The sequence below is a fragment of the Cavia porcellus genome, unplaced genomic scaffold (assembly GCF_034190915.1).
Source record: "Cavia porcellus strain 051 isolate PalLab524CR breed Dunkin Hartley unplaced genomic scaffold, mCavPor4.1 scaffold_1, whole genome shotgun sequence".
Taxonomy (NCBI): Eukaryota; Metazoa; Chordata; class Mammalia; order Rodentia; family Caviidae; genus Cavia; species Cavia porcellus.
In genome coordinates this window covers 129,861,061-129,877,941 of record NW_026947484.1, presented here as the reverse complement: position 1 = coordinate 129,877,941, position 16,881 = coordinate 129,861,061, and the positions used below count along the sequence as shown (strand labels likewise).

The following is a 16,881-nucleotide window of genomic DNA, read 5'->3' as shown; positions in this document are numbered from 1 at the left end:
CTGGGCTAGCTGAAGGAAGTGCTAGCCAAAGGCCCAAGGCCGAGGCTGTGGCTCCCACTCTAGGACCCCAGGCCTCTGGGGTTCCTCAAGCCACTTAGAATTCCTCAGAAAGCCAATACATGCACTACATTTAGGCCTGGGAGATATCTGGGATTAACAAAATTCCAGGGCCTTGCTTTTGGCTGGAATTACATCAACTCAATGCAGAAACACTGGCCATCTTGTACTGATAAACATCTTGAGAGTAAGTACACAGGGGTCAGATGGAGAAAATGGAGAATGGAGCAATAATTTAACAGTGGCTGTTAAACAAAACCCTTCCAAACATGAAATTTATAGTGAAGGAAATAATAAAATGAATCCTAGATGTTTATTTCTTTAATACACACAGCTCCTACAAATCAAAGAGAAAAAGATTAATCCCACAAATGGTCCGAGACTAGTAAAATGGGAAGGGGAGGGGGTCACAAAAAAAAGTAAAAAAAAAAGTTCAAATAGCCAGAAAATATGGTAGTCCTCTCTCTATCTGCGGTTTCACTTTCCAAGGTTTCAGTTACCTGCGGTTGACCACAGTTGAAAAGCATAAACGGAAAACTTCAGAAATAAACAATTTGTAAGATTTAAATTGTGTACAGTAGTATGATGAAATCCCATGGGGTCCGACCCATCCTGCCTGAGATGCGGATCATCCCCTCATCCACCCTATCCAGGCAGATGCTGCCTGCCCACGCATCCCTAGGCTGGCCTCTTGGTTGTCACATCAACTGCTGTGGTATCAAAGCATCTGTGTTCAAGTAACGCAAATTTTATTTCATGATGGTCCCACAAGGCAAGAGCAGTGATGCTGGCAGTTCAAGGATGGTGAAGCGTAGCGGCAAAGTGTTTCCTGTAGGTGAAAAGGTAAAAGGTAACTTTTCAAGTTAATGAGGAAAGAAACAATCATCACAGAGGATGATAAAATCTATGTTAAGAATGTATCTTCTATCTGTGAAAATGTGGCCAAAGGAAAAGAAATTTAGGGTAGTTTTTCTGTCACACCTCAAACTATAAAATTTTCAGCACAGTGCATGAGAAGTACTTAATTAAGATGGAAAAGGCATTTGATTTACATAGGGAAACAGTACGTAGGGTGTGGATCCTATCTTTGGCTTCAGGCATCCGCCAGGGGTCTTAGAACATATCTCCAAGGGGTGGGGGCGCTGGTATATACTATATACTGTACCTTACTCTATTTAATAAACATTTAATAGTTCATGCCATTTTAAAAGCTACAAAAGTAGCAAAGATTTACATCTGATGATGTTGATGTTGGGACTTAGGCGGCTGCACAAGAAAGCAATTTGCCTGCCCTCTTGGTAAGCACCCCTGGCGCTGGCAGCCCGTGGGCTGAGAATCAAACATCACCCCCCACCCCGGTCAGCAATTGGGGACAGAGTTCTGAGCATCTCTCGGGAGGATGACCGCATGCAATGTAGCAAATATGGGGGATTTCCTTCTATGTTCTGTTTCAAGGCAAAGGTTATTTTCACTGTTATGTTTTGTAATAATTGTTACACTCTATTCAATATTCTCCTTCCATTGGTTTTACGATGGTCTGTTACTGGTTCGATTTCACTATACCTAATTGACTGGACAACTATTGTAAAGATAACGAGATATACTATAGTACCTTACACTACTATCCCAGTATCCTGCTGTGAAGTTCTGTACCAATGTCACTACATTGTCTCGATTGGCTTTGTTCTGTCTTGTTCTGTTGTATTTTTACTACATTCAGCATAAAATTTTTTAAAAATCTGATGATGTCAGCATTGGTGTAACTATAAAGAAGCAGGCATTCTGGTGCACTATTGCTGGAACTATAAAGAGTTACAAAGTTTTGGAAGGCAATTTGGGAATATATATTCAAATTTCAAATGCCAACATTGTTAGTCAACTGGAAAATACTGGTCTACAAATATAGTTATTCATCTAAGCACTGTTTGCAATGGCAAAAAAACTATAGTCTGATGAAAGAAGGAAAGAAAGAAAGAAGACAGAGAAGAGGGAGGGACGGAGAGATGGAGGAAGAGAAAAGAAAGGAAATGGCAAAAACTAAAAACTGGTTATTCACAGTTTTATAAGTTTTGTAATCATTATAAAGAGTGTGTGCTTGATCTATTGATACAGGCTTGCAGCGTGTCCAGATTCTAAAATTAAGTTAAAAAGAAGTAACTCACAAAGCAGTATGTTTATGATATGGTCCCATTTGCATATATTTTTTAAGAACACAGTCTGTACTTAAATATGCTTGTCTGTATATAGATATATCTTATGGGTAAACAGGAAATTGTAGAGTGTGGTTCCCAGGGGAATAGGATGAGATAAAGGAAAAGAGTGGGTAAAATGGTTTTAATTCTTATTTACATATCTCTGCTAGAATATTATAATATTAACATTTTTGAATGGTCCCTGGTAAGGAAAAGATGAATATCTAAATCCTAATTTAGGAATCTACAATTTAGGGAGACTACATAATTATTTGAGAAGGGAGCTGCCTTGGTCTGAATATTTCTAATCCCCTGAAATATATGTGTTAAAATTCTAATCCCCAAGGCAATAATTTGAGGCAAAATAAGAGTCTTTGTGAACAATTGGCTGTCTTACAAACAGACCCTAAAGAGCTGTCTTCCCTTCCCTCACGTGAATCTGCTGGTGCCTTGATGGCAGACTTCCTGTCCTCCCTGACTGTGAGATCAATTTCTGTTGTTCATAAGCCACCCAGCTTACAGTATTTTGTTACAGCAGCCTAAAAGGACTAAAACAGAAAGCTAATTGTGAGAGTGGCGTGCTGCATAGCAAAATATCTAAAATATGGAAGCAACTCTGGAATTTAAGCATTTATAATAAAATGCAAAAAGAGAAATGATATAAAATGAAATTTTTAATCAAAAAGGAGCAAAATTTCAAAATTAGAAAGGGTCTTAGCCTATCTATAGTGAAAGGAATGAAAACGTGCATTTGCATGAGAAAACATCAAGGATACTGGCCAAAGACTTGATGTGGAAATTAGTGTGGCTGGACCACCTCAAAGGAAGCTAGGTGTTATTCACAGGTCAAGAAAAGCAAGTCTCTGCAAACATTTTTGAGATTATTTCACTATATTTTTTTTGTTTTTTTCATTTTTATCGGTACCAGGGATCGAACTCACGACTGCCTGCTTGCAAGGCAGGCGCTTATGCCGCTGAGCTAAATCCCCAGCCCCCATTTTTGAGATTATTATGGCTGCTTCTCTTCTATCATAGGCACTTGGCACAAGGTCCTGCAGTGGGGGCTGGAGGGCAGAGGCTGTGCTCCCTACACCCCAACTCTGTGCTCCTTGGCAATATGACTGCAGTGGCACTGGCACAGCATGGGCCATGGTCACGACCCCTCTGGAATGCCTGGATGATAAACCTATGAGGTGCCACCCCTATTTATCTTCGGAGAAAGCCAACTGTGAGAGTTGTGGCCAATTCCATCTAGATTTTGAGGACTGGAAACACGGGGAGCCTCAGCTGTGCCACCCAGACAAAGACCAACAGAGAGGGTGGAATCACTGCAGAGTCTCTAATACTACAATGTCCAGCCAGGGTGTAAGGCTACCCCAATCTCGGTGAGCAACCAACATGCACTTCCAGCCTGGGAGAGCCACAGTCGCCCAACTACAATCTGTGAGACACAAAATGAGCATAACCAGCAAAGCTGTGGAAGTAAGTCACCTGGAGTCTTGGGGTCCCAAATCCCTGGCAGAGCACCAAGCCAAAGAAGGTTATTCTTGAGTCTGAGGCACATTGCCCTCCAGCTGTGCCCATGTAAAATCCAACAAGTTTTGAGTTTCCAAACTATAAAAGTGGGCCAGGCACAGGACAGATCTGCACACTCCAAAGGGAGTTGTAAGCAAGAAGAAAGAGGTAACAGGTTCCAAGCCTGAAACTGAACAGAATAAACAACATTAAACCTTACGGCTCACACCTACATCTGATTAGAAAAGACTTTGGACTTGGACTTTAAAGTTGATGCTGGGAAAAGTTAAGATGTTTGTGTCTTATTTTGCATGTGAGTATGACATGAATTTGGAGGTTGCAGGAATAGAATGCTGTGACCCAAACTTTTGCATTCTCTCAAAATTAATATGCTAAAATTCTAGCCCCCAACGCAATAGCATCAGGAGGCAGGATCTTCATCAGGTGATTATATGCCCTGATGAGGGGGATTAGCTTTTTTGGGTTTTTTTTTTTTTTTTTTTTTTTTTTTTTGGTACCTGAGATCAAACTCACAACCATGGGCTTATAAGGTAGGTGCTTATGCCACTTAGCTAAATCCCCAGTCTGGAATTAGTGTCTTTAAAGAGATCGCAAAGAGCTAGATCATCCTTTCTGCCCTATGTGGACACAGTGAGAAGGCATCATCTATGAACCAAGAGCCATCTCCACCAGATGGTAACTCTGCAGCAAACTGTGAGAAAAAGATTCTTGTTGTTTACAAGCCACACAGTCAGTGGCATTCTGTTACAGCAACCTGACAAAGACAGGCCAAAGTATGGTGAGGGCTACCCTTCTCTGAGGCAGGAAGTCCCGTATAAGCAGGCCTGTCTTTCGTCTGGAAGACAAAACCCATGGAGAGAAGTCTGTCCTCCAAGTATTCCCTTCCCACCCAGATGGACAACTGGGGAGTAGGGCACAAAGTCAGTCATTAAAAACCAGCCCCAAAGCTCTGGCCTAGCCCCTCCCAACCTTACATCCCCTCCAGCCCCCTCCTCTGTCCTTCTGACCCAGGCTCAACAAAATCTCTGACCCACAAAAATGGAATCTGCACAGGAATTTTTCTAAAAGGAGGATAAAAGATTAAGAGATAGACTAATAGGTGACTGTTTAAGAACAGGATTCTAACTAGAAGATCTTACAGCCTTCCCAGAGATGCTGAGGTTGAGGGGGAGATCCCTGGGAAAAGAGCTTTTCTGGTTTTTATGTACCATCTTACATATTCCCCTTAACTCCATCCAATAGAGGCAAAGTGGGATCACATGGCCCAGGACTAAGAAGTCAGCTCCTGCATTCCTTCCCAGGGCTGTCACTTTACTGTGCCCTTCCACTCTTTATCTCTAAGGTGAGGGTTGATGTGAGAATGAGAACTCATATAAGTAAGAGTGACTGCATAATGTTAACCATACACAAAGTGGTCTCTGAAACATGCATGCAGCTATATCTATTCACTGGCATCCTCTAACCATAGTCTCCGAGCCTTTGCTCAGGCTAGTTCTTGTTGGGGACACCCCTCCTGCTCCATCTGATAAGGTCCTACACATGTTCCCAGGCCTTGCTCCAGTATCACCTCATTTGTAAAGATGAGGTGCCAAGCAGCAGTAGCCTCTTCTCCTGGGAGCTTCTACAACACTGAGTCCCTTATCCCTTTTCATCCACCTGAGTCGCCAAGCTGTTTACTTTGAGGCCTGGGGAGCTACGTGAGGTGATGCCTCAGCAAGCGCACTTTCTTCTTTATGTCTCTGTCACTAGCACAGGGCTGCTGCGTAGGAATCCACTGGACGCCCACATGAATGTCTGCCCATCAACTTGATAACCACCACATCTTCCTTAGGAAGGGAGAGGAGGGAATAGCAGAGGAACTGTGTCTCCCCAGCTCCACTCTGGATTTGGCTTGATTCCAAAGCAGCTGGAGCACCCCAGAAGCCTAATTCAGACACCTCACAAAGCTAAAGGTCCCCTTACTGAAAGGAGGGGCTGTAGATAGTAAAGGCTGGGAAGCTGGGCTGGTGTAGGAGACCATATGCCCAGGAAGATCACCTGACCTTGCCCCAGTGCCCGTAATCTAGATGGCCAGCCTCCCCTCTCCTCCAGCTGTACACAGCTGGCCTATTTCCTTTGTGCCTGGTGTGCCTCTGTACTCACAGAATGGCCACCCCACCCTAGTTCTCCCAGGATTTTGAATCCTGAGCTGGATGTGTCCTGAGCTAAGGGAATGTGAGTTAGTACTGCCCCCTGCTGGCCACCAGGTGGAATGGGCCCCTAACTGTAGAGGAGCAGGAGGAAGCCGTCAAGGGAGCCTGGCTGGCCAGCGAGTACTCCTAGGGCTTCAGTCTCACACACTGTCTTGTGGGTCTCAATCAGAACTACTGGCTCAGCAGAAGTGGTGGTGCACACCTGTAATCTCAGCACTTGAAAGGCTGAGGCTGGAGGCGGGCCCCGAGTTCAAAGCTAGCCTAAACTACAAAGCAAGACCTTATATTTAAAAACAAAACAAAAGATCAAAATCTAAACCCCTTGGTAGGACAAAGTCCACCAATGTCTTAACATCATGCAGAGAAAAGAAGAAAAGTGTTATCTCAGGCTACAAGCCGTGACCCAACGGAGGGATGTAGTAAGGTTCAGGATTGTCCAGAAAACCCGCTCAGAAGAGAATGTGTTCAGTGAGATGGAAAGAAGAAATATATGTTATCCAGGTAAACAAGGCGAGGAGACAGAAAGAACAGTGAAGTGTGAGATGAAGCAGGTACACTCACCTGAAGGGAGCTTCAGGAAGTGTCTGAGCCTGGGTTTGGAGTAAGAAATATGAACCTGCGTGGGACAGAGACAAAGTGAAGTTATTTGTTGTTATTGTTGTTGTTGTTGTTGTTGTTGTTGTTGTTGTTTTAGCAGTGGAATAAGCTAAAGGATTTATGAGCAGGACAGTGGCATGAGTAGATGTGAATTTTAGAAAGTCTGTTGGGCAAAGGTGGGGAAGGATCAGAAGAAAGGACGGCATGGGATATTGAGGAGACTGTATCGAGATGCCTGTACTAAGGCAGTGACGACAGGGAGGCAAAATTGTGAGCAGATTCTGGAGTCTCAAAGAAAAAAATGCAAAACTTGGTGACTGGATGCAGGTAGAGGGAGCCAGGAGTGGGGACTGTGGGGAACGCAGCTTCAGTTCAGAGCATGGTGAGCTTAAAATGTCTAGGAGGCAGTGGTTAAAGGTGACCAAGAAACAGGTCTCTGTTGATACCAGAGGTGCAGGCAGACAGGAGATAGAGCCATCAGCTGAGGTGCCTTCAGCTGAAGAACTGACCAGGGACAGAGAGTAAGGATGAGCAGAGAGGTCAAGAAAGAAAAGGACAAGAGGACAACAACAAAATGAGGCAGTGAGTCAGCAGGAAGGCATTCATGTCACACAGCATGGGGTGCTATCCTTCCTCCTCTGCACCCAGGATATATGATCTCCAAGTCTTAGTTTCCTGTCTCTGAAGTGGGCATAATAAATTTTGTAATATTATAGAAAACTAGAGAAATAATAACCATCAGGTATATCTCAGCTCCTGGAAAAGAGGTATTCAATAATTAAAGCTACTACCATGAATGGCAAACACAGAGAAATTACAAAATTTCCAGAGTCTTCGAAGTCTACTAGTGCTCCCCTCCAGAAGTCCCTTCAGGCCTCTACCCAACCAAGTAATTGCCATCCTGATGAGCAGGCCCAGACTGCTCCTCCCTGTTTCCCTAAAGGGCACAAGCTGGTGGTGTCCTCCCATGATGCATACGAATCCAGAGGAGTAAAAGGGACCAACAATGGGTTATGGGTCAGGAAAACTTTTATTACTGAAATGCCCAGCTCCTCTCTCCAATCTGGGATTCACAGAGGCAGATTTCAAAGAGGCTATCCAGGGAGGTGGCAGGCTTTGGCTTCATTCTCCTCAACTGTAAAATACCAGGCTGGATCAGATCACCTTTGAGGTTCCTCCACCCTGTTAGCAGCCCACAATCCACCTTGGTCTGATCTTTCCTTCCTGCATTTCACCTACTGTGCAGCAGAGGGACCCCGTACTTCTCTGAAGACAGCCAGGGTCCCGGCCTGGGGCCTGGGAAAGATCAGGAAACCTTCAAAAAACACTGCTGTGCCTGGCGTGTGGAGTGCTTAGAGCAGAGCCTGGCCAGGGCACACGTTCAACGTGTAGTGGTGGTGGTGACTGCATTTCACAGATGAGGAATCGGGCTTCATTCATTTGAACCTGGGGTTCTGGTTCTGCTGATGCTGTGGGAGACCACAAGAGCAATGTGGCCTAAATAACTGAGGGGCTTGCCTTCAAAGAGAAGGTAGACGTTCCAAGGATTCAAGAGCAGTGTGAGAATGGGCAGAGCTGGACAATTGTGAGGGCCTTGCCTCAGCTGTCCATGAGTACCGCGTCAGAAGGAGCAGTCAGGAATTAAGGGCAAAGGTTTCCCTAATGCCCCCTGTGACCCAGGGGTTACACTCTTTGAAGGGCCAGGCACATAGTGTGTCAAGATGCCTTGAGTCACAGAGGCCACAGCCTTTGTGAGGTCACAGCTCCACCCAGGGCCTTGCAGCTGCTTGTCATCTCCTTAGGACATAGTCAGCCTCAGCCCTGGAGCAGCCAGCCCTCTTCTCACACCCTAGGGAGCAGCCCCCACTAGCTGTTCAACAGCTGCCCACTCCCACCAAGGGCATGTTCTGGGACCCTGGCCAGGCCCCTTATTGCAGGGGCTGTGGTGGCCTCTGTTCTGACACTGCACCCGCCCCCATCTGGTGGGAGCACACAGAGCCACAAGCAGTGCTCATCAGGTTCGTTCTGGGAGCCCTGCAAGGCTGTCTGCCTAGGCCTTTATGTAGATAAACATTCTGGGCACAAAAGCTACTGAAGGTCACATACCAGGAGTGTGGGGCTCCTGGCCCCAGCTACCCAGCCGGGGCAGAGCAAGCTTCTCTGGAGTGATGCTACTGTCCACAGCACAGGCCCCTCCACCACAGGGTGCATGAGTGAGAAGGATGGCAAGACGTAGCCTGAGGGACGGCCCCACAGATCCATGCTGCTCAGCCTCCAGCCTGGCCCTGGCCACTTCCTCGGCCACACTTAAGGCAGGACAGTAACAGAGCATTTTCTCCTATCACAATCACTGGAGAGATGGTGAAAAATTGGATTCTGAGGCTCCTGCCTGAATCACCTGAGGCAGACTCTCCATTAGTGGAGTCTAGGCTTTAGCATTTCACCCAGGCTTCCCAAGGATCCTGGTGGCACCAGAAAGTTGAGAAGCCACTCTAGAGAGACCATAATGGGAACCTGCTGAGCATTGCAGGGTGGCTGAAGCAGCTCTGGGGCCTTCACATAGAGGGCTGGCAGCACAGAAAGGAGTCATAGGGAAGATAATTTTGGAGACCTATTTATACACACACACACACACACACACACACACACACACACACACGTGCGCGCGCGCACACACACACACACCTACCAGACATGTGACCTATGCACCCATGTGGGTAAACTTTGCCATCACTATCGGCCATTTTTCCCCCTACCCAGGACTGGGAATTGAGCCCAAGGAATGCTGAGCTACATCTCCAGACTTGTTTTTATTTTATTTTGAAACAAGATCTCACTGAGTTGCCCAGGAACACCTCACACTTGGGGTCCTCCTGCCCACAGCTCCTTGCAGCATCAGTCATTTTAACAAATGATGAATAGGACTCAAACTGACTGTGACACAGGGCCCCTTTCTCCATGTCATGTAGAGCCTTATAGTCTCCTTGCTGGGTGAGTAACAGCAGGCTCTGGGTCACTAAGCAGGTTTCAGCTGCAACCAGGGATGAGAGAGCCACTCTTGCTTTGTGTGGAGGTGGGAATCCATGTGGAGGTGTAGGCCCAAGAGACAGAGAAGGTGCCAGATCCCTCTGTCCTGGCTGTGCACACACCCACACCTATACATGTGTACACACACACACCCTCCCCAAATTCAAAGAAGCCAGCCCCACTCAGGGCCAATCAGGCACAGGCTCAGCCCAGGCCTTAGGTGCTTCAGTAGGGAAGAGCCTGATTCCTCACAGGCCTGGCCCTGGGCCTCTGGGGCCACAGCAAGGAGGGGGCACACACAGAGTCCTTCCCATTCCTAGACCACTGATCCTGCCCTTCAACAGCCAACCCTGGGCAAGGCAGAGTCCTCGTGGTGCCGGAAGGGTACCTTCCTGGGACACTTTTTGTCTTATTTGTTATTTGGTAATAACTATATATTAATTACAAAAATAACATGTTCTTTGGAGAAAAGTAAGAAAAATTTTAAAAATATAAAGTAAAACCTCAGAGAAGCCCATGCATCTTGAAATAGAATTTTTTCTTCAGTGTCTCCACTGCAAGCTCAGCAACTTAAACACAAACTGTACTCCTGCCAATTACTGGTTATGTGACCTGGGACATATAATTAACTTCTCTGTGCCTCTTTGTGCCTCAATTATAGGTAAATTGGAGATGAAAACCCTGGTACCCGTTTCAAAGGATTGTTGTGAACACTTGCTATTAAGCACTTAAAAGGATGCCTGTCACAGAACAAGGGCCGAATAAAAACTTAGATTCACATGATTATAATTTTCTCATTTAGATTTTAATCATTATAACTTTTTTTTTACAAAATTGAGTATTACCATCTTATAACAAGCATTTTTCTCTTCAGACTTCATGTTTTCTACATTTAGATTTATATAATAGCAATATTTCTTCTGTTTACACTCTTGTAGGTTTTATTTAGATATTTCCTATGACTCAGTTTACTTATTTGTTTGTGTGTATTTGTTTCACAAAACCAGGGTTTTATGTTTTACAACCTGCATTTTATATTCAGTACTACTCAGTGAACTTTGCCCTGCATCATTGATGATCCTTCTACTACATGGATTTGAATGGCCACATTGTGCCAGGCTTGGCCAATGGTTTGAGCAGGGGCAGGAGCAGGATCGTGTGAGTGAGTGCATAGCCCTGGTCCAGGCCTGGGCCACTCCATGCCCCTGGTAGGTTAGGCCAGGTCCAGGGAGAGGGCAGGAGCTGCCCAGCTGACTGCCAAGAGCTCTTAGGTAGGCAGACAGGACACTGGCTCTCCATCTCTCCTCGCCTGTCCTGTGTGGTGGGCCAGGGCCCACCTTGAGATCCTGAGAAGATTTCCTTCCAGGAGGCACCCTTTCCCAGCCTTGTCTCTGGTTCTTCTCCAGCTGGGCTTTCCTAAGAGCCTGCTGAGGATATTGCAAACACCCCAGCGGACTTCCGTCTGGAGCTGTCAGGGCAAGGAATCCAGTCCCCAGAATCATCTACCTGAATGAAAGAGGGGATGCATAGCAGAGGAAAGGTAACATCCAACTTCCAGGATAATGAGCCAAAGGGAGAAAAAATAGTCCTCAGAGCTGACTTCAGGTCCGAGGGTTTGAGAGACTGAGGAACCCAGGAGGACTTAATACAAAGAGGTGGCTCTCAGGTTCCAATCTCCAACTCCCACCCCAGACGGTAGATTTCAGGAGCACTGGAGGCCCCTTACTGACCTCAACCCTATTTATTCATTACATCAAAAGGACCCATTGAGTCAAGGGCAAACTTGATTTGGGAGCCAGGGAAAATATTTATTTGGTAAGCCAGCAAAATCAAGAAGATGGAGCCCTAGCACCCTGAATGTCTATTTTAGTTTAGTCTAAGTTCCAAGCTCCTCCTATCCTGGAAAGGGGTCAGGACAGGAAGATGAGTTTTAAAAAGGTCTGTAATTGGATACTTATGGGTGCTGCTTTGCTGATTTGGAATAGGATGCTATGAAAACTGACGTTTAGTAATCTGCTGATCGTCAGTGATTCTGAAATATGTTAGTTACTCTTATGTTGGTGTCTTTACCTTTGAAGGGGAAAGAGAATTAAGAAATTTCAGGAAAATCAGACCTATACTACTATTTTGCACCAATATCCCTAAATAAAAAATATGTCTGTGTGCAGAAACAACCTTTATACAGTATGAAAGCAGAAGTGCCACAGATTGTCACCTTGTTTTATTCACGCATCAGGCATCTGCAGGCCCAAGTGAGGAGTCAGAGCTTCTGACAACAATGGTCTTCAAGTCTCTGCAAGTAACCTAGGCAGCCATTATTGTCACAACCCACGCATCACAGATCACATCCACAGCAAAGCTAGTAGGAAACTAATAACATACTGTTCAGCTGGGTGGCCCCCAAATTAGTGATTTTTCAAATTCAACTAAAAACAAGTAGAGCCAGAAGGTTTATTTTGGGTTCCCCTCAATTATGGGCTTGGATTTCTCTTCTGAAAATTCAAGCCTCTCATGCTACCCTGTTCCAGAAAATTGCCCATCTGCCCTCCAAATCTCCCTCTCTTCTTTTCTGTCTTAACGGGGAAGGGCAGGCATGTGTAACTCAGCAGAGTCTGTTTGACCCACAGATGGAGCTGGAGAATTTCACTGCCCTACTCTCTCACTGAAGCTAGCTCCTGCATTTACACTCAGCTCCATTATTTGTCCACTTTTGCTGGTTCATCAGCCTCTCCGCTGGCAAATATGAGACATACTTTCCCAACCAAACACGTTTGAAAATATCCCCATGTCTCACTCCTGACCTCACTGTCTCCAGGGGACAGACAGGAGGCAAAGCGAACAACACTCCCCAAGAGGTACTTTTTACCTATGTTTTCTACTACTGTCCTAAAGCCAATCACAACTACATCACACACTACACAGCTGCTCTGGAAGAACCTTGCTTTGGCTGTAGCAAGCTGCAGTCAGGAGCTCATGCCAGATAACTCTACTCTGAAGACTCTGGATGGTCCTGTCCCCCTGCTGCCTTCCTCAATTAAGCCCACGAGGAATTCCTTCCCTAGCCATGACCAAATAAAAAAAATCTGGCCCTTCACATGTATAAGCCTACATTTTTATTCCCCTTCAAGCAGTTTTTCCCATATCTTTAATGAGTCATCCCCTGTATTGTTCTCTGTTATGCTGCAGCTTCTTTTGGATGACTTCATTAGGAATAGGTGTATTTGTGCCTATTTGTGATTTCCATCTGACCTTGTATACTAAGAATGTGTGCACCACAGCCACTGGCACCACAAGTGGCCAGCAGATCTGGCTTGTAACACTGAGGGAACTAGCAGCCTACGAATGATGACAGAAAATAACGGGGAACCTCCTTTGACAACTGGAAGTTTCCAGAGGCCTGTTGGTACCTGTTGGCTCTGGCTGCCAGCAAAGTAATAAAGAGCTGCTAAAAATAAGCTCATCTCCTTTGCACTATAAGCTCAGGGTTGTTAACACTAAAAATAGCTACACTTTGCCTATTCATGATTTCTATCCAAATTGAGCAAAAGAAGCCTTATCTTATTGGTGACAGGACCACCCATGACTTCCATAGGGACATATACACAGGTACTGCCCTCTTGGTAGTTCCATTATTTGTCCCAGATGTCTCCTCCTTCCTTCTTAACATACTCTGCCCTCCTGGACTCCTGGAGTTCACCGGCACCCCACTCAATCTTTCAGGCATTTCCTCCTGACTTTGTGGCCCTAGACTCAGGCCCAGGTTCACTGTGCTTCGTCTACACACACTCCCCAGGTGATCTCATTCAGCTTTTGGCCTCTGAATATAATTTGTGTATTTAACAACTCCCAAGCCTCTATCATTGTCTCCACTGTGAACTTCTTCCCACATCCCTGAAGAGTCTTTTCCCTCATGGCTTGGGAAGATTGTGCTGCAAGCACTCTGCTCCCAATTCAAGTTTGCTTCTTCTCTCCCAACATAACAAAGCCATCTATGTGCACTGAAATTCTCCATTCTTCCTCATCTTCTCAACTTCTTCTCACTAAATGTCATCATAACCCACTTAGCTGTCCAAGCCAAAAACCTGAGCTGTGCAGAAGTCCCCTTTCCTCCTCACAACCTTCCAGTCTATCCACAGTGCATGTGTTCATTCCCCTGCAGCGTGTCTCCATCTTCACTCTCTAGGCCCTGATGTACTCTGCCATCTCTGCAGCAACCCTTTATGGGTCCCCCAGCCCACCCCACTCCGCCTTCCCTTCAACACACTGTCCCCAGCACAGTCAGAGAGACTAAACTATAGGTTGCACTATGCCACTGTTCCGCTTAAACCTCAGTGCTGTCCACCTGCCCATGGATACAACTCCTGGTGGGACCATGCACCCTGCTCAGTGTCCACTCATCTCAAGGCAGCTCTCCTGTTAGTCATTCTATGTTGGCACCCTGGATTCCTGCCCAGCCGTGAGACCTCTGCCTGCTGCTCCCCTCTCCTGGCACCCTTCCCATCCCTCTGTCTCAGTTCTGACTCCCCTCCCATAGCAGTCTTCTCCAAATTCATGCATCCATCCCTACGCTGTCATCCACATCCCCTTTTAACGTCACTTAGCAGGGCTCTGACATTTTTTTCTCCCCAGTCCTCCTGCCACAGTGCCATCCCCCTCAGCCCCACAGGCCAGGATCCTCTGCATGCCAGGCCCCAACAGGACCTGTCTCTGGGACCCAGCCCAGCTGAGACCACCTGGCATCTGGGTGGGGAAGCTCCTCATTCCACCTCGCCTCACCCCACCCTACTCCTATGCTCTCCTCCCGGGCCTTGATGCCTCCAGCCCCCTGGGCCCTGTGGACGGGAGCCCCTGCTCTGCCCCTTCCTGCTCCTGGTCTTCCTCTCCCCTGCTTCTTCCTTTACCTCCTCTTCTTTCCCTCCTTCCCCTCCGTCCTTTGCTCCTTGTTTGCCCTCCTCCTCTTTTCTCTCCTCCTTCCTCCTCTTATCCTATCCCTCCCTTTCCTACCTCCTCTCCCTCCCCACCTCCCCCCCCTTCTCCTCCTTATTCTCTCTGATTTTCTTTATATGAGTTTGTTTCTTCTACCTCTGGAGCATGAACTTCACCAGTTAGGGAAGATTTCACCATCAAGAGGGAAGGAAGAACAGAGGCAGGGGGACAAGTGAGAGACTGGTGTACAAACAGAGGCAGAGAATTTAGTAGGAGCCTGAAGAAAGTAGAAGATGAGAGGAGGTTGAGTCTGTAAACTATCTTGCTGAGGAAGTAGAACTTTCAGGAGGATGAAAAGTCAGGTATGAGGACTTTGGAATGGCACATGCTCCCACAGTACACACAGCTGGTACTGGTGCCTTCACTAAAACGGGAATGTTGGAGAAGAGGATGAGTTGTTTTGAGGTTCTAAGGTACCTGTGATCTACTAGATGTGTTGCAGCACCCAGCACAGTGCCTGGCATTCAGGAGAGCTTAAAATGTACAAGAAGCTCTGGAATGAATGAGATCTCCCAAACTTTGTAACCTCAAATTTCAGGGAGCTACTCTCTGAGTCTCATTTCTTTCTCCTTCCACTGGAGTCTCATCTCCTCATGCTTCACCAGGATTGTTGGGGCAGATGGAACTTTCTTTGGGCAGAAGCATCCATTACAAAATCATCAGGAGTAAGTGATCAAGCCTTTCTATCTTTCCTAACATTCGTCTTCCCTGGGTAGACTTCATTTTAGCAGACCTCCCCAAGGCCTGGCACCAAAGAAGTTACAAAGGGTTTTGGTCTAAGGAGACCCACCTGCTCCTAGGTATCCTTAATGGGCACTGCAGTGTACAAGATGCTGAGGATGCCATGTGGCACTCATTGTTTCTCTGCCCAAAGTTGTCACATGGATCCCTGCAGTGGGTTGAGTCCTTGTCCCTGCCATGAAAATCTCTGTTATACTCACATTAACCTGGGGAGAGCCTGTGCAAAAGATAGGGCCTGGCCTGATCTTGGTGGAAATAAAGTGCTGGCTAGGAACCCAAGCCGACAGTGGGAGTAGAATGTGGACTATGCCTTCAGTGGGGGTGGGCCTGACTTGTGGGCAAGGGCAATAAGGAGGAAAAAAAAGGAAAGGCAAAAGGCTCACTGATCAGGATTAGCCAGGAGGTGAGGAGGGCTGATTCCCACAGGGTCATAAATAGGTGTTGGCCAACAGATATCTGGCCTTTGGAGTAGAGAATTTGGCTGTGCAATGGACTTTTCCAGGGGCCCACACCAATCAAGCTTGTAGAAGCCCCTCACTAGGCTCCAAGCCCTGGACTCCAAGCCACCAGGGCAATGCTGGCAGGGGGAAGAGAGGTAGATCTGGAATGGTTCCAGGGAAGCCAAAGACGGCAGTACAGGTTGCAGTCAGTAGTCCCAGACTCTCTGGAGCTCTCCATCACAGATCCAAACCCCAGCAGGTCCTGATCTTCTGTCTTACAAGGATCAGTTCCTATACTGGTGTTTCCCCTTCTGCATTTCTTCTCTGATTTTTGTTTATACCTAGTCTCCCTCGTTGTCCTGTGTGTTCCCAGAAGGCAAGGAGCCTGGCCTGCTCAGGTTGCCAAAGGATATATTTAAATAAAACAACACAGTGGCAGTATGTTCTTGAATATCAACAGAAGGAGGCCTCGATTTCCCATCTTTGCTGAAGCAAATCAGGTATCCACTAGAAGACTGGGAGGCAAGGAGTGGGGTGGAGGAGGAAAGAGATTGAAAAAGCACCAACAGGAACAAGTGGGTGGGAAGGCTGTTTACTGGATAAAAAAGGACAGAAGAAATGACAGAACAAGGTGAACCCAGCTGTAAAGAAACCTCAGTCCTCAGTGGATGGCCATGGTGATCTTATGTGCCCATTCCCCTCTTCTCTGACAGATCCATTTCCAATTCACATACACCACCTGGGTACACATGAGCACATGCCCACGGGTGCAGCACACATGTACACACAGCACATGTTCCAACCCACAGCTTCCCCCATGCCTGGAGTCTGCTTCCAGTTGATTTGTACCCTGATCACAGAACCCAGACTCTCCTGACTGGATGGCCCTTCTTTCTGCTCCCAACTTCAGTGCCTGATAATAACCAGGGGCCCCAGAGTACCTAGGAGGGACAGTGCTGAGAACGATCATACCTAAGGTCAGCGGCCAGCAAGGAGGAATCTGGAAAGCAAGGGTCTCTGGTTAAGCTCAAGGAACCAGCAGAACTGGCACTTCATGTCCAGTTCAGTGTGGGGTGGGTGGAGGCCTGGGAAACCTCTCCACCTACCAGAGTC

The 16,881-nt window shown here is 46.7% G+C and overlaps 1 long non-coding RNA gene across 2 annotated transcripts; it reads right to left on the bottom strand.

The window, feature by feature from the left end:
- Positions 1-382: 382 nt before the first annotated feature.
- LOC134472895 (uncharacterized) lies at positions 383-16,846 on the bottom strand. Of its 2 annotated transcripts, none has more exons than XR_010042917.1 (4): positions 16,741-16,846; positions 6,539-6,593; positions 3,741-3,954; positions 383-886 (listed from the first exon to the last, which is right to left on the bottom strand). It is a non-coding gene; the product is annotated as an uncharacterized LOC134472895 (long non-coding RNA). The 2 variants fall into 2 exon arrangements; XR_010042922.1 differs by lacking the exon at positions 16,741-16,846 and adding an exon at positions 7,021-7,136.
- Positions 16,847-16,881: the final 35 nt, after the last annotated feature.